The sequence below is a fragment of the Triturus cristatus genome, chromosome 6 (assembly GCF_964204655.1).
Source record: "Triturus cristatus chromosome 6, aTriCri1.1, whole genome shotgun sequence".
Lineage (NCBI taxonomy): Eukaryota > Metazoa > Chordata > Amphibia > Caudata > Salamandridae > Triturus > Triturus cristatus.
In genome coordinates, this window is record NC_140589.1 from 893,800,776 (window position 1) to 893,823,397 (window position 22,622).

The 22,622-nt window shown below is 47.7% G+C and overlaps 1 long non-coding RNA gene across 1 annotated transcript in view; it reads right to left on the reverse strand.

Annotated features, from left to right (window-relative positions):
* Positions 1–22,220, reverse strand: part of LOC146820749 (uncharacterized) — a 61,271-nt gene extending 39,051 nt beyond the window's left edge. The window contains exons 1-2 of the long non-coding RNA XR_014962614.1: positions 22,118–22,220; positions 10,539–10,716 (exon numbers count right to left, since the gene is read on the reverse strand). This is a non-coding gene — a long non-coding RNA (uncharacterized LOC146820749). The remainder of the gene's footprint in view (positions 1–10,538; positions 10,717–22,117) is intronic.
* Between the last annotated feature and the right edge of the window lie 402 nt (positions 22,221–22,622).

Sequence of the window (22,622 nt, forward strand, 5' to 3'; positions counted from 1 at the left end):
TGGTCCGACATGTATAGTGCTCTTTGATGGGGACCGGAATGGAACTGAAAGCTGTCATATATTCAGTAAGGTTGGCACCAAATTTGCAGGCTCAACATGATGTACATTTATAGAAACCTGATTTAGACAGCCAAGTAATTTTAGATGTTAATTCTGGGCTGGATTTTACAAGAGCATCCCTCATAGAGGGCGCTCGTCTGAATGTAAAGGCATGAGCAGGTGCAACAAAGTTTTTAAAGTCAAATTCGTTAGGACGATAGGCCATTGGGCATTTATGATCCTGCGGATTTGTTGTTGCTGTTTGCTATAAGTAGTAATTAATCTAATGGGTTGATTTTCTGCACTGTTTTCATCCATAGTGGGTCGAGTTAGAGAGTCCAAAGTATGTCTATTTTTGGGTACTAAACACATGTTTTGAGTTTGACTATTGGCTTTATCCAAAGCCAATTGTAGATCACTGTGTTGTAACCACGCATAAGAAAGCGGTTAAAGGCATCAAGGCATAAAGGCCTAGTCTTTTCCATTGCTGAAGATGTTTGAATACAACTTCCTTGACTACGTTCAATTGTTGACGTGGAACTTTACAATAACAGCTAGGATCTGAAAGGTGGCGTTGTGCTTCAGCCAGATATTCCACCCTAGGCCATAAGACAATGTTGCCTCCCTTATCAGCACTGCTCACTATTACTGCGTTGTTATTTCGCAGTTTTTTCATTAGAGTCCACTAGCATTGGGAACGATAATTGTGATGACGGTATTTGGAATTGACAACTGTTCATATATATACACACATATACATATATACACACATATACATATATACATATATACATATACACACGTATACATATATACATATACATGACCACATACACATTTTATGATAAAAAGCTCACATTTATGCTGAAACACTGCTTGCCCCATAGCTGAATCACTGCGCTAAATCCAGGCAATAATGTTGGGTGAACGTATGCCTGTGTTTTTCATGTTGCAGTATGGACATTAACTCTCAATAGGCACTCCAGCAAACAGGGCCGCAGTTGTAGAGACTGCCCTAGTCAAGTCTGCCCTAGCCTTTCCTGTTGAAGGCCGGCCTTCCTTAGAATGGCAGAATCGAATGGCTTCTGAGATCCATCTTGCTATGGTGGCTTTAGAAACCCGACCTCTCTTGTTATGGTTTCCATATGCCATGAAAATCTGGTCTGTAGTATGCAGGTGCTTTGTGAGATGCAAATAGAACTTCAAGCAGCTTTTTACATCAAGGGTATGCAAAGTTCGCTCTGCAGGTGTGTGCAGATCTGGGAAAATAGTCTTGAGCACAACAGGATCACTGAGAGGGAAATCTGTTGGAACTTTAGGTATGGACTTGGGATTAGTTCGGAGAACTACAGTATTATTTCTGAATTGTAAGAAAGGTTCCTTTATTGTAAAAGCCTGGAGTTCTCTTAATCTCCTTGTGGAAGTAAGAGCCAAAAGCAAAGCAACCTTCCACGTTAGGAATTTGAGTTTTGCCCTATGAATACATTCGAAAAGGCTCGTCATCAGTTGTGACAATCCCATGTTCAGTTGTCAGGTTGGTGGAGGGGATTTTATTGGAGGGAGAACCCTGAATAAGCCTTTAGGAAACTGCGTGATTAGTCTGTTTGACTACAGAGAAGGGGAACCTGATGTTCGTCTGTACCTTGAGATGACCACTATATGCACTTTTATGGAAGAATGCACCAGGCCCGATCTGGCCAGAAAGAGAAGGTATGCCAAATCCTGTTCTGGAGGTGATGAAACTGGGTGGTTGTTGGACTGCTGGCACCAAAGACAAAAACACTTTCATTTCAGGTGATAAGTTTTGTTTGCAGTGTTAGCTCTGGCTCTTGCCAAGATATCCCGACAGTCCTCCTGGATATCTAGGTGTTGCAGCTCATGGTATTCAGGAGGCAGGCTGATAATTGCAGGGACGCTGGGTTCGGATGAAGGATTTGCTTGCTGTTCATTGAGAACAAATCCTTCTGGGGCTCCAGCTGATTGTGATGGTCTTCCAATAACAACAAAAGCTCTATGAACCAGTGCTGCCTGGGCCACCATGGAGCAATGAGTAATAGCCGGAATGGTTCCCTTTTCATTTTCTTTAGAAGCCTGGGAATGAGGGGGAATGAGGGAAAAGCATATGTATAGATCCCTGACCATCTGATCAAAAACTCATTCCCGCACAACCCAATTTGAGGGTCCTAGCTTGTGTAAAACCGGCATTTCCAGTTCTCTCAAGAGGCAAAGAAATCCAGGTTTGGCTTGCCCCATCTTTGGAATATGGTGTTTAGAATGGATTGATTTAGCCCCCGTTCATGACAGCTCCAATTTGTTCTGCTTAAGGTGTCCGCCAAAGTGTTGCTCACCCCCAGCATATGTGCCACTCTTATAGATACCTGGTACACTAATCCCCATTTCCATATTTCCTGCACCTCCAGAGACAGGATCTGAGATCTTATACCTCCTAGTTTGTTAAGGTAATGCATACTGGTGGTGTTGTCTGTTCGTATCAGCACTGATGATCCCTGTATTCTTGATAAAAAGGCTTGAAGAGCAAGGGAAATTGCCCTGAATCTAGGAAATTTATTTGCATTATGGACTGTGAGAGATTCCATTTGCCAGTTATTTGAAGATCCTGTAGATGGGCTCCCCAGCCCTCCAGAGAAGCATCTGTTGTGATTATGTACTCGGGAACTGGAGATAGGAACGTCAACCGTGATTGTATTGTTTTGTAATTGCATTTATATAGCACTTACTACCCCCATGAAGCGTCAAAGGGCTTTTTCGGTGAGTAGCACGCTACTCCAGAACCCATAAAGGATTAGTGGTGAATTAGTATAGTGAAATATGAAAAGTCATTTGAGTGGTAGATATGTTAGTCAGTTATTTGGATTCAGGAGGATAGTGGAGGTATAGAAGAGGGAAAAAGATTTACATTTATATAGTTGTAGTTTTTTCACCAAGGAAGCACCTTTTTTGTAGCCGTTGTTATTTGGATGCCATCGTTGAATAAGCCTTCCACCTGAGCCCAAATACAGGCATGGCCACCTACATCCGTCCATCCACGTCACAACGATTTCTTGGAAAACCAGACCCTTAAGCCTTAAGGAATTTCCCCCAGCTTGGATATTGATTTCTCCAAGAACTCATTAAGTATGCATGAACATCTATTCCTTAGGGGTTCATTCATGACGTTCCTCTGCCCAACTTTTACGTCAATCCCAGGATTCCTAGACACCTTCAAGGTATAAATATACCAGCACTCGCCTTGGCAAATTGAGGTTCCCGGAGGATTCGATCCAACCCAGACTACGCGGTTTGCCACGGCAAGTTCGGAAGGAGATCGAGTTCCAGCCTGATGCACTGACCTGATCCTGTCATGCTCCTCACAGAGAATCCAGCTCCAGTGCTCTCTGACTTCCCTTGCGGGGGTTAGACTATCGAGTTCAGAAAAGAGATTCCAACCTCTCTCATTCTCAGGTATGGAGCTGACTAGAACTTAGATAAACTTTTGGCAACTCTTGGCTAAACTAAGATATAGCTAGCTATACTTTAGAAATATCACCTACTTCAAACCTCGTACTGCACTTACGTTAGGGACATTGGGTAGAACAATTTAGAAGCATCAGATGAGTATCACATTTTAGCATTATGTTATTTATTTATGTATTTTGATTAATATATATCATAGCTACAAACTATGCTAGTGCAGTATTATTTTATCTTACTGCTAACCTCGTACCTTGTACATATTGTACATCGCAGTCTGTCTTACGATTGTAGCAATTCATATCTATTGCACGAGAAATAAGACTGTTCAAGAAACCCTTTTTATTTAAAACGCCTGTCTCTCTATTTCTGTGCAACTAAGTAGAAACGAAGCATGCACGATTGATTGAGTGAAACTGTTATCTATTGTTTCCACGATTCTGAGACTGTTCTGATTCTAAAGGGAAACAAAGTTGTCATGTTTATGCGGTTGTCAGAGACTAATCCCTTCTTGTATATTCAAAAAGTTTCTAGTGACCTCTGAGTTAGCTGGCACACACAAGTAATTAAGTTTAATATACTCGATAGAGACATACTGACCTTAGTCCTATGTCAAATCTATTGTGTATGTTATTCCAATGCGCAGAGCCTATCAGGGACATAGGAACTACACTACAGAACATAAACTGAATTTCTTTTTTAGAAGGTTTGAGCCAGTGTCACAAATGTTGTTTGTCTGTCTGTGGATAAGAATGCTTTGTCCTGTAATGTATCTAGAGTTTCTCCTTGGAAATGTATCCTTGTTCAGGGAGCGAGGAGAGTCTTTTGGTAATTTACTGTGAGCCCAGGGACTCAAACATAGGTAGAAACGTTGTTGTTGTCGTCAATACTTGTTGGACAGATGGTGCTCTTATGAGCATGTTTTCGAGGTATGGAAGGCCTTTTTTCTGTGTTAGATGGGCTGCCAGTGGGGTGAGTCATTTTGAGAATATCTGAGAGGTGACCTGAGACCAAAGGGAAACACTTTGAATTGATACTGCGTACCGACTACCATGAATCTGTGAAATTTGCGATGCTTGGGATAGATATGGATATGGAAATAAGCATCCTGCAAATCCAGACTCATCATGAAATCTCAATGATTGAGGAGCTGCAGTATCTCCTGGAGAGTGATCATCCAAAAGGATTTCTTTTTCAGGTACTGAGATCCTGAATAGGACGGCATTCTCCCGATTTCTTCTTGTCCAGGAAAAAGCAAGAATAGAAACCCATTCCTTCTGAGAATGTGGGACTTTCTCCACGGCACCCTTGTTTAACATGACTAGCGCCTCCTTCCTGAGAAGATGGAGGTGAGGGGTAGGCGATCGCTTTGGTGGAGTGGTAGGTGAAGTGGAATTAGCGTGACCTTCAGGGTATGGCCATAAGTAATACGATCCAAGACCCATTTATCCATTGTGATCTTTCTCCATTGATGGCAGAATTCATACTCCCACAGAATGGGGTGCTGGAAGGGGTGTAACTAAGATGTTGTCACTGTTTCCTGCCAGTTTCTCTTCCTGGTATTGTTTGATTTCTTTGCGGCTGTTGCTTGGAGTAGGCGACTGCTGCTGGTGCACGGTATGGCTGGTGCTGCTGATAAGCAGGCTGAAAGAGCTGCTGATAGGGTTCGTACGGCTGACATCGCTGATATCCCCTGTGATAGGGATATGTACCTCTTCTGCTGGCCCCTCTGAAAGGTGTTTTTCAGAACTGTAAGGTACCCAATGATCTTGCGGTGTCTGTGTCCGCCTTGTTTGTAAGGCGTCGTCGATGTGCTTGCCAAAAAGGAGTCACCATCATATGGCACGTCTAGGATTTCCTTTTGGACTTGAGGACGAAATGTTGCCGCCTTTAGCCAACCTTATCATCTAAGGACAGCTGACCTGCATGGGGCTGTGCCTGCTGTGAACCGAGGTCTCCCCTGCAGAAGAAAATATGACAGCGCCTGGGGCCAAGAAAGATCATTCCCTGAAAGACATGCTTGTCAAGTCCTCTGTTGCCCTCCTGTGGATCGCTCCGGCTCCTCGGGTGGTCCCCACCCTCGGAGGACAAAGATGGAGGGATGCACCGGTCACCCGGACATATATGGAGACCCGGTTCTTGTCCCTCAGGGAAGATTTGCAATCAACCAAGAGAGACCTGGCACAAGATCTGCAGGGGTCACTGAAAGAAATCTCAGACATTGGGGACATAGTGGATGCTCCAGAAAACCAAAGGATCACCAGGGATGAAGAAATGGAACAGCTCAGACAGGAACTCATCCATCTCACAGATCAACAGATTGACCTCCAGGCCCAAGCCGAGGACCTCAAAAACAGATCAAGGAGTAACAACATCAGAATCAGGAACTCCCTGACAGCCGCGGTAGCAGGGAACGTGGAGGAATAAGTCCTTTGGGGACACGCAGGCATCTGACATCCAACTAGATAGAGTTCACCGAGTGGGCCTGCCCAGAGCGGCGGACTTGCCCCTGCAGACATTCTGCCATGTGTGCACAGTTTCCTCTTGAAGGAACACATCCTTCGTAGGGCTAGTGACGCCAACCGGGTACACTTCTGCGGCCAACCACTTCAACTCTTTCAGGATCTCTCGCCGATCACACCACAAAAGCGGTGAGAGTTTCGCCCAGTGACTGCCTTACTCCAAACACATAACACTACATATTCATGGGGTCACCCTTTTCGTTAGGTCTTTATCTGGGAAAGCAAAACCCACCAACTGCGCTCCATCAGAGCAGCTTACAATCTTCTCCAGATTTAACCCCCGGTGGGGCCCTTGGGGAATGTGGCAAGATCAGGAACCAGGTCCAGTCGTCTGTCCCGGTGGAGACAGAAATCCCAGAGCAGAGGCTTCTCTAGGCTGGACTCAGCCACGAAGGCCCAGGAGAGGTAGGCAGTGCTAGAGGTCTAGCGGGAGACCTGGCACAAGGAAACACTGACTGAGAGGCCGAAGATGAAACTCAATCAATGCATGGGTGCAAGACAGACGCTATCTGGGTCCGAGAGGGGGGGCCATGGAAGCTAATGGCCACCACAGACCCCACCTTTTGTTTTTCTCCGGGAATGGCTTGGGTCGATCAGGACGTCCAGCCCCCTCCAGAGACTTTGTTCTGGTTTCTGGTTCAAATTTTTGTGTTTGTTATGTACCAAACTATAACACCACGGAGGGTCTCAGAGTCTGGGAAACTAGTGCCTAATATGCAAAAGCCCTCACACCGCAGGGGTTCATCTCACACCTTAGTACAGCCTGCGGGACAGAGGGACCAACAAAGGGCTATTAGCTGGACAGTACACCCACACTATGGCATTGCATGATTATCTGAAGGTGGTCTCCCTAAACGTAAGGGGGCTCAATAACCTGGTCAAGAGGAGGGCCATTCTTTCATGCCTAGAACACCCTGGCGCAGACATCTGTCTCCTTCCGTAGACTCACCTCCTCGCGAGGGACTCCCATATGCTTAAATCCAAGGCGTTCCCACATCAATTCCTTTCTTCCACAGGACGTAAGTCAGCCGGGGTGGCAATATTAATTTCCCGTAAATTTCAGGGATCGATTGGCCCTAAACTAATCAAACTCAAGGGCCATGTCCTGGTATATCAAATACAAGTGGGCACTCAGACACTCACCTTTGGCTCCCTGTACGCACCTAACAAGGGACAGGCACATTTCATCCACGCTGCACTAGAAGAGGCCCTCGCATCCCAAGAGAGGTTAGTCCTAGTAGGGGGTGACCTTAACCTAGTATTCAACAACAACATGGACCGCTCGGTCCTCAGAGAGGATGGGGCAGGGGTCCTGTCGGATGAAGGATTGGCCTGGTTGACTGAAGTGGGGTTGATTGATCTGTAGGAGGGCATCTCATCCCCACACCCGGGACTACTCATTTTTCTCACATGCCCACAAATCATAGGCCAGTTTTGATTACTTTCTAGGGACCCATGACCTTCAGTGACTACTTCGGTCGGTGGAGATTGAACCTAGCTCCCTCTCTGACCACTCAACATTATACTCGAGGTACACAATCCTCAACAGAGAGAGACGCAGCAGCAATGGAGACTAAGGGGAAACATTGCTGCAAAGACCAAAGGTGGTCAAGCAGATCAACAAAGCCATCTGGGATTATATAGACCTTAACAATACCCCTGACACCCCTGCATCCACTCTTTGGGATGCTCTGAAGGCAGTCATCAGAGGAGAGCTTATAGCTCTCTCAGCGGCCGAAAACCACTAATGAAATGTCAAAAGGGCGGAGCTCCAGGAGCAGGTCCGAGAACTAGAACACTTTCATCACCTCACTGGAGCCCCCAGGATATGGCGCCAGTTGGAGGCTACACGGAAACAGCTGGCGAGCCTAGACCTAGACAGGGCTGAATTCTCACTTCTCCGCCTAAAACACTCCTTCTGTGTAAATGGGAATAGATGTGGACGGCTCCTCGCAACCAAGCTCTGAGTCCAAAGGTAGTCCAACAGAGTGAACTCCCTTCTCTCCGGAGAAGGAGATCTCTCAGATAGTGGCCCGCTTTAGAGAATTTTATGCAACCCTGTACTCGGAACAGCCTACCTTCCCCCAGAAGCTCCCTATGCTATCTATGCACCACGGCTACAACCTGCTTGACTGACGCCTAGGCAGCCTCCCTTGAGGATCCAATGTGAATAAAGGAGGTAATCTCAGCCATTTCTAGTCAGAAAGCTTTGAAATCTCTGGGTTCGGATGGCCTCTCTTCAGGTTTTTAAAAAGCCCACTGCCCGGAGTTAGCCCCAATCCTCACTCGCCTCTCTGATGCTATTGCAGATATGGCCACTCTCTCGCCTTCGATGCATGAAGCGTCCATAGTTGTCAACCTCCAAACTTGGGAAGGACAGACGCTCATGCACCAATTATCGCCCCATCTCACTCTTAAACGTGGATGCAAAGTTGTTTACGGGACTCCTGGCAACCTTTCTTAATCTCTTTATGCAGGGCCTAATAGGTCCGGACCAAGAGGGCTTCGTCCCGCAGACACAATGCGTGGACAATACCAAAAGGCTCCTACACATTATTGATAAAGCTCATCGCAGGGAGGGGTCTAGCATGTTGTTTCAGTCGACATGGAGAAAGCCTTCGACCGGGTCCACTGGCCCTTCCTGGAAGCAACACTGGTGCAGTTTGGGCTAGGGGAAAGATTTCAATCTTGGGTCCTAAGAGGCTATTGGTTCCCAGTCGCCTTGGTGCAAGTGAAGGACATAGTTCTGACAGCTTCCCAATACGCCAGGACATACTGCAGGGCAGCCCTCTCTCATCCCTCCTCTACGCTCTCTATATAGAACCCTTCGCGCAGTGAGTGAGAGACTACCCCGGGATTAGGGGAATTCTTCTCGATGGGGAGTAGCACCGGATCAGTTTATATGCAGATGAGTAATGGTCATGCTAGAGAACCCTCACAAGAGTCTACCCCATTTTCTAAAAGAGCTGGAGGAGTTCGGGGAGGCGTCTGGGTTCTGTATGAACCTCCATAAGTCCCAAGTTCTCAACATTTCGGTTGCCCCTCCCATAGTTGAGACCCTAAAACTGCCATATACGATTAGCTGGGCGACCGAGTCCATCCCTTACTTGGGAGTCCAGTTGGGCCCGACCCTGGAGTGAACGAATGTCCTTAACTATCGAGAACTGACATAACGAGTATGCACTGAGCTGGGGCAATGGTGGCAGTACCCACTCTCCCTGCTGGGCCCTCCCTGCTGGGCCGTGTTGCCGCCTTAAAGATGGCCACCCTGCCCAGAATACTCTTCCTATTCCAGGCTCTGCTTTTACTCCCCCGGCAGGTACAATTCCGGCCCTGTAGGCTGCGCTCCACCACTTTGACTGCGCGGGCAAACAGCCCAGGATAAGCAAGGACCAAAGCTGGCTCCCTTCGATGGAGGGTGGACTAGGAGTACCTTGCTTACTCCGATATTTTCAGACAGCCCAGGTTCGATACTTAGATGTGTGGTCTAGAGTAGAGTCAGAGAAACACTGGCCTTTTATGGACAGGGCCATAGCCAGGACCTCATGGTAGAAAGTTCCATTCCTTCAACGTCCGCATCGGGCACCCAGCCTCTATATCTCCTCAGTCACAAACTCCCTTCTGAGGGTGTGGGACTGGTGCACCAGCAGAGGACGAATGACTACCCTTCCTTCTCCTCTGATACCGGTCATCGATAACCCCACTTTCACACCCGGGACCGGGACCGGGCCTTCCTTTTGAGTGTAGCCGGGAATAGCTTGCAGATCGGCAGGGCATTTCTTTGGTCTGGAGGGCCCTATCCACTTTGATACCCTCAAGAAAGATTACTTCATCACGAGTGCAAATGGTTCTGATACCTCCAAATTAGACACTGGTTACTGCTCCCATCAGTGCAAGGCAGAGGGCGCCCAAGGGGCTACCGATAGCGGCTTGGATGGGGCGGTTAATAAATGGGGCACCTCAGAAGAGGAGACGCCTCGACTAGAAGAAACTAAGGGTTCACGCACACATCCCATCTCCATGCCACGGGCAATCCTACTACATTCTTTCAAGCAGGAAACTATTGAGATGCCCCAATCACAAGCCGCCCAATCCCCCGCTCAGGGGCGCAGCCTGGGACGACTCAACTTAATGCCCCTGCGGAGTAGACACATTACAGGTGCGGGGTGGATAGCTGAAGCCACGCAACATATCTCATACTCTGGGAGTAGCACACCTGCCTTCCCCTCTAACACACGCATAGTTCATAGTTGAACAACTACATATCAACCCATCAGTCTCTGTTGATTGATATAGCCATAGGTGCACTGAACCCCAGTTATGTTACCCCGGTTGAAGAGTTTAGATTGTTACCATACCTACAGCAAGATGTTAACCATGGTGCCAGCCCCGTCGGCTGGCGCTGAACACACCGTGCATGCGATAGATGATCATTCACAGACACATGTTGCATGCATGTATACTTCCTTATATGGAAAGAAACACTTGAGGAAATAGAGTACGTACCTTACACTGTCCCGTTGTACGATCTGTAAAATGTCTTTTTTTTTCATGCATACGATAGACGATCTTTCACAGACGCATGCTTCAAACATGTATACTTCCTTAGGTTGACAGTGACGCTTGGGTAAGTAGAGTATGGATCTTATACTTGCTCAAAGTACGATTTGCAAAATGTTTTGTCCTGAAATAAACGCAATGTATGTACGGTGTGAGAATAAGAAATGCCAATAAAAACGATTTTGCAACAAAAAAAAAATCAGTGTGCGGCAGAGCAGAGCGAATGTTGACCCCTTACGAGAAAGGGCTCCTCGGGAAACACCCAGACAAACGCCTCATCTCATAACTATATGACCCACACACACTGAGGACAAATGCCCAGCCCAACGATGCTGGAAAACAGAATTAGGACGCCAAATCTCCAGGAAGGAACGGCGAGACATATACCACAGAGCACGAGACACCATCTATAATATATCAGGTACGGAAACTGCCATGAAAATCACATCATATTGGGACCTAACCCCAGTGAGGCTCCACCGGGGGAACCCAGCTCGTAGTGACGAGTGCTGGCGTCAGTGTGGAGCAAAAGGCACGCTCACTCACATACTGTGGGACTGCCCAAAGAAAACCTTGTTTTGGGACTCAGTCCTTAATGTTATCGACACCCACTTTTCAACTCAGATCCCAAGATTTCCGTTGTAAACTCTGCTGGGTCTCCCTAACCCTCTCACTTATCCCCTCGCATCAGATAGGTATTGCGCTAGGGGCCGCTGATCAGACCATCCTATCACCCCAGGGGTCCTCCACCACACTGACACACCTGGGATGTCTGCATCGTCTGTGGGGCATCCTGGGAATGGAGAAACTCACCCTTACACTCACAGCCCGAGGCGACACATTCAGAACTACCTGGCGACCTGACATAGCCATGTTAGCCCAAAAATGTAGGGGCATATCAGCAACAACCGGCGATAATTATCGCTAAGCGCACTTAGCGCTAGGATAATTATCGCCGGCTAGCGCTTGTTTTTATAGCGGAGATAGCGCGCTATCAGCGCCGCTTATCTCCAGAGCGATAAAAACAACCGAGTTAGCTGCCAAATGTGCAATTATCGCTGGGATTCCAGCGATAATCGCACATTGTTTGGCGCTACGTTGCTGATAGGGAAGGGAATACTTAACCATGATATCCACCTTCCATTGGATATCAAGGCTAAGTCAGATGAAAAGCAGACGTAAGGAAAGTAGCGATAACCGGGGTTAATGCTACTTTCCTTATCGCTCTGCAGGTTTGCGTGAGGCTTGATAATAGGAGAAATGTTGCTTAGTGACATTTCTCCCGTTATTCTGGGGAGGAACGCCCACTTTGCATCTCATTAGAGATGCAAAGGTAGGCGTAGGGAAAAAGGGTGCTAACATGCGAACATGCATGTTAGAACCCTCTTGCTGATAGGGCGATGATTTTATCTCTGCTTTTCTGGCTTTTAAAGCCAAAAAAGCGGAGATAAAGCCCTTGCTGATATGCCCATTAGAGAGCTGATTTGCCCCCGTTACTTGCGATATTTAAGACTCAGAGAACGGCAGGGCCGGCATCGGCCACAGCAAAAGTATGGCGGTCGAGCCGGCCCCCTCCGGATTAGGAGGCGGGCCTGTCGCGCACATTAGTGACGCGACAGGCGCGCCTCCTCCACCATAGGTCCCGGCCCGGAGGCGTGACCTGGAAGTGATTAGAATCACTTCCGGGTCACACGAATGGGCAACGTCAGGCCATTTTGAACTGGCCTGGCCACCTGAAGGGAATAAAAGGCTGGGGAGCACAGGAGTCTGCCTCTTCAGTCCTTGCTCCCCAGCATGCCCCCAGCCTCGCTAGGAGGCTGTAACCTTGTTTTTTATATCTTTCAGGTGTCGCTGTCGCCGGCTGCTGATCGTGTGGTATCGCTGGCTGCGGATTGGACGTCGGCTGCTGATCGTGTGTCGGTTTTAACGCTGTGTGATCGTGGGTCGGCTGGCGGGAGAGAGCGGACGAAGGTTTCCCAAGAGAAGCGGCACGTCGTGTTCGGCATCGCCTCGGTGAGTTTCCTGCGGGACATCTAACTACCGTCAGGTACCCAGTTGGGGTGGCGCCGGTGCTGTTTGAGAGTGCTCACCCCTCCGGTTTTAAGTTCAACAAGAAATCGGTTGAGCTAGCGTTATACCCGCATTGTATTGTTGTCACCGCGCACCGTCTACGTAGCGTGCGCGGTGTGTAAACATCCCAGTGTGCCGGTAATAGAATTGCATGCTACACGCGTCTCCTGGGGTTCATTTGCATCGGCAGCGAGAAAGTTATACCCGCATTTGAATTTTGGCACGTGCATCGTCAACGTAGCGCGCGCGGCGGGGAAACATTCTAGTTGTGCTTTTTAAAAGAATGTTAGTGTCCCGTGCTTGTGCTAACTGAAATTGATTTCATGCTGTTTAACTGGTGATAGAGCGGAATGGACATAGTAATAGTTGCATTGTTTGATGTTTATCCCAGTACCATTACATTGTCAGCTGATTTGTTAGGCTTTGATACCCTTACTCTTAAGGATGCATGCTCTTTAATGCACTAAACAGTCTCAGTGGACATAGACAAGAGCTGTTGCAATTGACATACACCTGTTTGTGGCAATAGGCATTGTGGTACACTGTTAGCTTATAGGTTTGTTCTGTTACCCTTACTTTCAGGGTTGTTTGCTCGTGTCACAATTCTGCCTGAGCCCTCATTTAGATTACAACAGGTGTGTGAGGATATTGTACTGTGGTCAGAATAATGGCGGGAAAAGCGAAGAGGAGGGATCAGCACTCTCGTATGGAGAGGTTGATGGAGGAAATGATGAAAAAGGTGAACGAGCTCAGACATGGGCTGGCTAATCTTAGGGAAAAAGTGGAGGGTTAGGAGGGGCCAGAGGAGAGGGCTAGGCGCAGCAATGTGCCCCCCAATGCAGCTTTTCCCCCAATCCCAAAAAGGGTTAGAGCAAAGAAGCGGGTGGGGAAAGAACCTGCTGCACCCATCCCCCAGGTTCCCAGGGGAGACGATCCTGCTGCGCCCACCCCCCACGTTCTTCAGGTGCCACTTGTGTCTCAGGGCGCGGTCCCTCATGCCCCGGCACCCGCCCCGGTACCAGTACCAGAGACTCCTATGACACCGGGCGCACGGCCCCGGTACCAGCTCCTCCTGTAACACCACCCGTCCTGGTGCCAATTCTAGCGCCTCCAGTGGCGCCGCCTACCCCAACACCAATGCCAGCCCGCCCTGTGACTCCAGTGCCCCAACCCGCCCCCACAGGAGTGCCTCCAACTGGCACAGGGGTCCCGGCCCCAGTTGCCCAGCCAACGCCCGCGGGGGGGCGCACCGCCGGGAGGGGGGGGGGGGATCCCACAAGACATAGTTCCACATTTGGCGGCAATCTTGCCATGGTTGAGGAAGGCAGGCATCCTCGCTTCAACGGTGGGGGCTAATGATTTGGGTACTGATGCACTGGCAGAGGCGAAAAGAATAGTGTCTCAGTTTCATACGGAGCCTGTGGTAAAAATTGTTGAAAGGCCAGCTGCACCATTACCTATCATTTCAGGGGGTAGTACCAGCACACTGGAGAACAAGGGATTGTCAGTTTCCAGTGCGGCAGCAGGGAAGCAGCAAGAGGCAACTGGGACCACCGCAGCAGGTAAGCTGCCGACGTTGCCAATGTTGGACGTAGGTGAGTCCCGCTCAGATCGTGAATTTTTAGGCAGACATTTTTCACTAGAGTTGAAAAACAGAATTTGGGCTGGCGAATATGTCAATATGTTCTCATTGCTGATTTGCGAAAGAGAAAGTAAGGAAGCAAGGAAAAACAAAGATTATATGCTTCCCAGGGAATGGGCCAGTCAGATGTTGAAATACAGGGTGGAGGAGAACTTACTCAACTGGATCAGAGCTTTTTCCAGGCGCAGATGGCTTGCTACCAAAACAGGATAGTTCTGGCCCATTATAAATTCGCATGGGGGGGGGGGGGTGGTTGGATTATGACAAGAATTTCAGGGTGGCTAAGGCATCCGATCCATCGCTGTCATGGGACCGCATTAACACTATAGCATGGTTGGATGTATTTGGTGGTGAAGGTCATAGTAATACAAAGAGCCAGCCTCCCCAGTCCTCTCAGCCTTTTCATTCCTTTCGGTCACAAGGTAACATAAGTTACACCAATAATTCAAACGGCACTGGGGGGAGGAAGGGGACGTGCTGGGATTTTAATAGTTGGACGTTCACCAGACCGCAAGGAATGTGCAGGTTCAAACATGCATGTTCCATTTGTGCCAACCCATCTCACCCCGAATCCAAATGCCTCAAAAAATCAAAAGACAAGGGTAGGAAGAAACAGGAGTGAATCGGTGACCCCGCTCAAAGCTCGGTCTCCCATTGATGTAACGGCATTGACACAATGGCTCAACAAGTATCCCTGCCATCTTACTGCGAGAACTCTTTTGGAGGGTTTCAGGGATGGTTTTAGGATACCAGCACTAGGTTATGTGGGATTACCAGAGTGCAAGAACCAACACTCGGAGCGGTCCAATCCAGGTATAGTTTCCACAAAAATTGCCAAAGAGCTGCGCCTGGGTAGAGTAGCGGGCACATTTGAGTCTGTCCCTGTTGAGAATTTCGTCTGCTCCCCGTTGGGGGTAGTGCCCAAAAAAGGTTGAGGGGGAGTTCAGACTCATACACAACCTATCAGCCCCCAGGGGAAATTCACTGAATGATGCAATTGATGATGAGTTTTGCAGTGTAAAATACGCTTCTTTTGACCAAGCAGTGGAGCTGCTCAGGGGTTTGGGCCCTGGAGCATTGATGGCGAAATCAGACATAGAATTCGCTTTTCGTTTACTCCCAGAACATCCGGACGATTACCATCTGCTTGGTTTTAAGTTTCAAGGAAGTTTTTATATGGATATGTGTATGCCAATGGGCTGCTCTGTGTCATGCGCATATTTTGAAAGATTCAGTTCATTTTTGGAATGGGTGTTCAGACAGAAGACAGGGCATCAGTGGGTCATGCATTACCTGGATGACTTTCTCATCTTGGGGGCACGGGGCTCCCCGGAGTGTGGGTGGGCGCTGCAGGAGTTTTGCGTGCTCATGCAGGCTTTTGGGGTTCCTTTGGCTCCAGGGAAGACAGTTGGGCCAGCATCAACGATATAGTTCCTGGGATTCGAGTCAGATTCCATTCAGAGGTGTTTTAGGTTGCCCACAGACAAAGTCACCAAGTTCAGGGCAGCTTTACAGCTATGTTTGAGCAAAGAGAAGGTCACACTCCACCAGCTACAGCACACAGTAGGGCAACTAAATTTTGCTTTAAGGGTTATTCCGATGGCAAGACCGTTTTCCCGATCCATCTCACAGGCCATGGCTGGGCCATGGCTGGGCTCAGGGAAAAACACCACCACACAAGGCTGTCAGGTTCGGCAGGACATGCAAATTTGGATGGCATTCCTGCAGGACTTCAATGACAGAGTAATGTGGCCCGGTCCACCCACTGCCTCCGCGGAGTTGGGTTTAATGACTGACACCGCAGGCAGTGAGGGATTTGGTGCCATACTCGGTACCGAGTGGGTGGCACAACGGTGGCCCGCATGGTTGGTGGAGATTGGCTTGACGGGTAACATCGGTTTCCTGGAGCTCTTCCCCATCTGGGTGGCATTGACGGTATGGCCTGAGCAGCTGCGTAATCAGTCAGTGGTTTTCTGGTCAGACAACATGACCGTCGTCGAATGCATCAACCAGCAAGCAGCCCAGTGTAAGATGATTCTCCGCCTTTTGAAGGAGATTGTTCTCATATGCATGAAGCTGAATATACAATTTAGAGCTAAACACGTGCCTGGTGTACTTAATCATGCTGCTGATGCACTTTCTCGCTTTAAGATGCAGGTTTTCAGGGTGCAACTCCCAGCAGCGGCGGTCCACGCCACCCCCTTCCCAGAACGACTCTGGCAGATTGGTGCCCCCATCTACCAGACCTCGTGGCAGCTAGCCTAGCACCCAGGACCAGGAAAGCATATGAAGGGGCGTTCTGGCAATATTGTTCTTTCTTGGGAATGGGGTGGGCTGAGAGATGGCACGACACGGGGCGCTCCTTCAGTACCTGGGGTTTTTACAAGGCGAAGGGCGTTCTGCTGCAGCAGCTAAGCGGCATGTTGCAGCAATCTCTTTCTTTGCCCAGATCAGCGACAAAGGGGATCCCACTAACAGTTTTACGGTTAGGAAGGCTCTGAAGGGTTGGCAACGCCTCCAAGGGTCGGCCCCAGACACAAGGCAGCCAATCGGGTGGAGCTTGTGACATCATTACTAGGGACCCTCCCCACAATTTGCAACACCTCAGGGGAAGTACGGTTGTTCACTGCAGCATTTTCATTGGCCTTTTATGGAGCATTCAGGATTGGGGAATTAGTTGCCCAAAGCAAAGAGGATGTACACGGCGGCCTACAGTTTGACCGCATTAGGGTGAAGGGTGACACATTACTGATATCAATTAGGAAGTCCAAGACGGATTAGGAGGCACGAGGTGATGGGGTAGTACTACACCGGGCACATGGTAACCCATGCTGTCCTCTTTCACATGTGGAGAGTTACCTGCAGGTTAGACCCTGTGACAAAGGGGGCCCTTTGCTAATACACGCGGATGGGGTCCCACTGACACGTTTTCAATTCAAAAGAGTACTGGACAGGGCAATCTAAAAGGCTGGTTTGAACCCAGGCAGTTTTGGAACTCACTCTTTTAGGATAGGGGCTGCCACTGAAGCGACAGCCAGGGGTCTACCTAGCAACAATGTACAAAGGATTGGGAGATGGTCCTCCAATTATTTTAAACGCTATGTGCGACTACATATGCTGTGAGTGGGATAGTTCACCAGACGCTGACGCATGTGTCTTTCTCTGCTTTTATTACAGTTTCTCAAACCTTTCACACAGGGGGGAAACTGAGGACACCACAACAGCAGCAATAGGCGATGCAAGGACCATCAGCACCAAGGGAAGGACCACAGATTGTTTGGATTGTTGGCCATTCATATGTAAGGCGTCTGTCTAATTTTTTCATAACAGGAAATTATAAGGACAGGGCAAGGCAGGCTGGTTTTGAAATAACATTTCATGGGAAAGGAGGGCTCTGCTTCAGTCAGTTCAGGGGTATCATACTAGACCTATTAAGGAAGGGAGGGGCTCCTCCCAATATTAGTGTGCTGCACTTGGGGGGGAACGATCTAGCAAACCTGGGAAGAAGAGGGTTGGTAGAAACTATAATCACAGAAATAGGTTGGTTAGCCAAGACATGCCAGGGTACCACTATCGGGTGGTCTCAGATGATACCCCGATTCCAATGGAGGGGAGGGGAATCTGTAAAGGCTTTAAATCACTCCGTGAGGAGAATAAATAATAAAATAGAGAGACTTTTCAGGGCTCCCCACCTTCAGACCATCGCCCATGGGTGCATTAGGGGTGAACCGTGCTTCCTAAAAGACGGTGTACACCTGTCCAAAGTAGGCAATGAAGTGTTCCTAGAGAATATATTGGCGTGGTTGTGTGGCCTTAGTCGCAGGGGATGACCTTCTAGTGAGCGCAGGGGGGGGGCTAGATAGTCGGTCAACTATGCTAGCCTGTGGCGGTAAGGTCATGATTGGTGAGCAGTAAATTTAAGGTCCTTAGAGGGCGGCGCCATTCTTGAATGGGGTCGCCCAAGTGGGAGGGACAAGTGGTCTCTCCTAGAACTCCAGGGGCAGTTGGGTGTGGGGGAGGAGGGAGTCACGCTTTCTCTAGGCTGGTTTGCCATCCCGCACATGCACAAAGGCGCCAGTAAATGGCACTCAGCTGCAAGGGCCCCTTTATGGAGATCAGGTACAGAGCATACGGGGGTAACCGGGGAGGGGGGAAGTACCCTCACAGTGAACGGGCCCTCTGCGCATGCGCACTCCGGCTGGAGGGCGTGGTTAGAAATTGATAAGGATCTGACACCAGTTAGTGACCCTGCCGTAAGCCCAATTAGGTACGCAGAAAATAAATACTGTAATGATTATTTAAGATATGTTAGATATGGATAGGAAACCTTTGTATTAGAGTTATGTTAAGGTTAGCCATCTGACATCTGTACTTATCGATTGTAATCAATGTAATGTATATTTTCTGCTACATTATGTGAATATTGTTAATTTTGATAAATGTTTATTAATTTTTGTTTAATAAATACGGCCGGGGGCTGTTACGCTCCCCGTATCCAAACTTCTCTCCTGTCACTTACTGGGTCTTGAGAGGGGAGGAGGGGGTGTAGGTAGTACCTGGCCATACTGAGCCAGCCTTAGAAAAAGGAAAGGAGGGTACCTAATGAACGACTCACACTCAGAACCCTTGACATTGAACACTACACAGCTACTGGTACAGGGGAGATGGGTGGGGAGATGTTATTGGGGGGTCCTTTTCTTGCCTTTCCCTTCCCTTTTGATCGAAAGTCACGCTCTCTAGTGGCGCCAGGAGAGGTTACCTCTAGCACCAAAGATCTGCATGGTATTTTGTGCTGAAGTTGTGACAATAAAACAGATTTAAACCTTAAACCTGAAATTGGCACAAGAAAGAACTACATAAGCATAAAAAGAAGACGCTGTGTGCAGTTTTGTTACACTTGATGGTAACCATTTATTTTTAAAACAGTGATCACTAACAAAGGACCACAAAAGTAAGTCCTCTCTTCAGACGTCTGCAAGGAAGATGAATATAGATTGACACGCAAAACCCCTGTTGCCTGGGCAATGTGTATCTTTTATGATTTAATATAAAATGTTCACAATAAATATAAAATGCCTCCTACAATAACAAGAAAATGTTAAAAATATACAATCTACCCAAATTATTAAAGGTAGTAAGTAGAGTCAGAATGAGAAGCCCCTTGGTGTATGCACTGCAAGATGGGCATGATAACGAGATGGGCATGATTACGAGTCTCGCAGTGGCAGGACTGGCGGTCCACCATTTTACCGATTACAACTTACAAAGTAGTATCGGCGGTGGACTGCCTGCTGCGCCCTGGCGGTGGCGTAGGAGCGCCACAACGCATTATGTTGACCAGGGACTAGCACAGTCCTTCTCAGCATACTTTGGGTTCTTGCACCGCAAACCTTTTCATGGCGGAGCCCCACCATGAAAAATCTGGCAGTGCAAGAACAAAGGGGTTCTTACAGGGCCCCCATGTCCCCCACACTATGGGGATACATTCAGGGGGGCACAACGTGTCCCCCTGTCTGTATTCCCCCCAGTTCCAGAACGGCATGGACGTCACTGCCCATGCCGTGCTGGAACTTTTTGGCCGTTCCCTTTGCAGTGCCTGTTTTCAAGGCACTACCATGAGAACAGCCAAAGGCTCGCCGACGGTATTACGAGTTGCACATTTTAAACTCATAGGGGCATATCTACAAGGCAGCGATATAAAATTATCGCCTCTTTTGCGGCCGTTTTCGGCCGAAAAGCGGCGATAATTTTATATCGCTATATTAGCAAGGTCACACTATCGCGTGAAACCTTGCCTTAGCGCCTGAATTCCTAACGCCCATCTTTGCATCTCTAATGAGATGCAAAGTGGGCGTTCCTCCCCAGGATAATGGGAGAAATGTCGCTAAGCGACATTTCTCCTATTATCAAGCCTCACGCAAAGCAGCATAGCAACAAGAAAAGTAGCGATAACCTCTGTTATCGCTACTTTCCTTAAGCCTGCTTTGAAAATGACTTAGCCATGATATCCTATGTAAGGTGGATATCATGGCTAAGTATGTGAGGCCCTATCAGCAAGCTATCGCCAAACTTCGTGGGATTATCGCTGGGTTTCCAGCGATAATCTCACGTTTGGCAGTTAGCGCTAGGATTTTTATCACTTTTGAGATAAGCGTTGCTAATAGCACGCTATCTCAGCGATAAAAATCTATCGCCGGTTGTTGCTGACATGCCCCGTAATACGGTCGGCGGGTCTTGCGCAGCTTTGGCACAGCAGAGGCAGAATTGAGCCGGTGTCACTGCGTCAAAGTCGTAATCAGGCCCTAAGATAATAATTACCTCAAAAATGCATAAACAATGTGATCTTCAAGCAAACCAAAAAGATATAGTTTTACGATTTAATTCACAATTGTTGAATATTGCCAATGAAGACCTTACATCCTTATGTTTTAGGATTCTGACCTTTAGGACAGACAACCCAGGCATGTACAGACTGTGCCTCAACCTTACCTGCATTCAAGAGGCTATAGCGACCCAAGATGTGACTGGTCCCGCTCAACAAGTCCTTCATAGGCACTGTTCCTGGTAAAACTCTCTTGCTAGCTGATCGCCCAGTCAGCAATTTGTAGGATGTAAAGAATGGCACAGATTTGCGCTCCTAACCGTAGCATTTACCATTAACAATCATAGAGATATAAATGTTCCTCTTGAAAAAAGGCTGAGTCTCAAAATGAAATTGTAGGACTCAAGAAGGTTCCTAAAATCTTAAATGTTGACGTCACATTGGGAAAATAACCTCAGGCTAAGCAATGATAGTTTTCGTGTACGTGCTTGTGCTGCCAATGGACAGCTTTTAACATCATCAGCCATTCTAATCAAATTTTACATTTACACCTTAAGATGCTGCCCTCTGTTGCACTTTTCACAATGGAGGTTTGATGTAAAGAATGTCTAGCCTCCAGCTCCATGGGGGACAGGGCACTTGTGCAGAGTGAGCTGTATCTCATGTTTCGGTCTCGCCTCTAGCCATGTAAGATATACCTATCAGTTACACACTAATGAGGGAATTAAATATAACTGAACAATGCGTAGCAACACGTAGGGACACGTAGTCCAAGATATGGTGCCCCTGGATTGTCTATGATCCAGACACAAACTTTCCAAACAAAGAAACAAAGCACTTTGTCCACAACCACGCGCCTCAGGCAAATAAAATGAATTTCCTTTACTGCTTTGCTCATGTTCCCTGATGAAGGCCTCATAAAATGTCTTAGTAGTTGAAACCATAGCATCTCACACTGGGGGATAGACCTAAAAGCAGAACCATCATAATGCTGAGTGGTCCTCTGAGGAGGAGAAAAACAACAAACAAAATGCAGGACAGGGTAAGAAAATAAACAGAAAGCAGCAGAGGACAGCAAAAGAATTGCAAGAACTCAAAGAAAGCATCAAGTGTAGCACACTTAGGCATCCATTTGAAAATGCTATGGCCCTGAGAAAAGGTTCATTGATTTTTGTTGATTATGGTCCATAATCATATAAAGAAACGAGAATAAGACACACATTGAAAGCTATCAAAATGATGTATCTATGTAAAACACTGTTAAATAGGCGTTTTGGTTTTGGTTAGTATGAAACCAACAACCTAATTTTTTAAGACATAAGCCCAACCTATCACTTCAAATCGGTTAAATCATTTTGTGTACATAATTGAAATGAAAAGTGAAATTATAGTCACTCTTAATTTGACACAAGGAGGCAGAGCAAGAAAGGAAGTGAGTATGCACACATTGAAAATACATTGCTTTGTGCCTAACGCTGCTTTCAAACTGACCTTTTTCGATCTGTCGCGTGCGCCGCCTGTCCATGTAAAGTTGATGTAGTACTTACTCCTGCTGAGATAGAAGAAAGACGTGAATTAACGCGGTCTCTGCAAGGCTCACACAACAAACTAACGCGAGAATAACAAATTGAAAAAAGCAGAGCTACATTGCTCAAGCTTTTCAAGACAGCGAGCTCATAAAACCTCCATGGACATTCCTGGTCAGATCTATTTACATTGAATCGTGATCACGTGATTGCTGTCGGCTGACACCCTTGTAAAGCCTTCTCGTATGCCTGCCCCCCCCCCCCCCTTCTCCCTCCTGTCTCTCTTGAAACCTTGCGCTTTTAATCCTTTCAGACCAGCCGAGCACTTATTTGTCTGCATCAGAGAGCAAGAGACGGAAAAATAAGCAAAGAGGAGAGTCGGAGGAAGAGAAAGAGAAAGTCCGAAAACCTTCAAAAAGGGAGATAGCAGGAGCCTATAACAGTGAGATGAAGGGACAGGGAAAGGTTGG